The following is a 1,381-nucleotide window of genomic DNA, read 5'->3' on the forward strand; positions in this document are numbered from 1 at the left end:
TCTGTAAAACCAGAATGACTGTTCCTAGAATCACTTGCCTCTAGGGCCTGGCACGTTCCACAGACACATTGTCCCATTTATTATTAAAACAGAAATGTTTGAAGAAATGTCTATCATATTCTGTCCTAAATGTGGACCAAGATGGAAAACAGGACAGTGATTTCCTGAGGTCACTGGGGCTAGCACCAGAGTAGTAGACACTGGTACTTCACCTAGATCCCCCTCCAGGCTGAAGTGCTCGTTGGCCCCGCTTACAGGAGTGCTGGCTCCTCATGGCTCACAGCTAAGTCCCCCTCTGAGAGCTGCTCCATGGAAAGGACCTGCCTCACCCCAAGTGACGCCTTCCCTTGGGCAGTCTACATTCCATGCCTGCTTAATATGGGGTTTCATAGGCCTGGCCCCCTTATCAAGACAACTGAAGGACCTCCTAGCTCTAGAGCTTCCTGAAGGAGCAGCTGAGACGACCGAGCTTGCAGGACTGGAAGTTACTCTGTGTGAGTCAGTGAGTGGTGAGTGAATATGAAGGCCTAGGACCTTACTGTACATTGTTATGGACTTTATAAACAGTGTATACTTAGGCTACACTAAGTTTATTAAAATTTTTTATTTCAGTAATAAATTAACCTTAGCTTACTATAACTTTTTAATTTCATCAACTTTTAAATTTTTTAACTTTTGACTCTTGTAGTAACAGCTCAAAACACAAACACATTGTACAGCTGTACAAAAATATTTTCTTTCTATCCATGTTCTATAAGATTTTTTCTATTATTTGTATGTTTTAAACTTGTTTGTTAAAAACTAAGACATAGGCCCGGGCGCAGTGGCTCACGCCTGTAATCCCAGCACTTTGGGAGGCCAAGGTGGGTGGATCACGAGGTCAGGAGATGGAGACCATCCTGGCTACCACGGTGAAACCCCATCTCTTCTAAAAATACAAAAAATTAGCTGGGCATGGTGGCGGGCGCCTGTAGCCCCAGCTACTCCGGAGGCTGAGGCAGGAGAATGGTGTGAACCCCAGAGGCAGAGCTTGCAGTGAGCCGAGATTGCGCCACTGCACTCCAGCCTGGACAACAGAGCGAAACTCTGTCTCAAAAACAAAGAAACAAACAAAAAAACTAAGAGGGCTGGGCGTGTTGGCTCACACTTAAAATCTCAGCACTTTGGGAGGCCGAGGTGGGTGGATTGCTGGAGTCCAGGCGTTTGAGACCAGCCTAGACAACATGACGAAACGCTGCCTTTACAAAAAAATATGAAAAATAGCCAGGCGTAGTGACACGCACCTGTAGTCTCAGCTACTTGGGAGGCTGAGGTGGAAGGATTGCCTGAACCTGGGAGGCACAGGTTGCAGTGAGCTGAGATTGCACCACTGCACTCCAGC

This window comes from Trachypithecus francoisi, unplaced genomic scaffold (genome assembly GCF_009764315.1).
Source record: "Trachypithecus francoisi isolate TF-2019V2 unplaced genomic scaffold, Tfra_2.0 Lachesis_group3, whole genome shotgun sequence".
Taxonomy (NCBI): Eukaryota; Metazoa; Chordata; class Mammalia; order Primates; family Cercopithecidae; genus Trachypithecus; species Trachypithecus francoisi.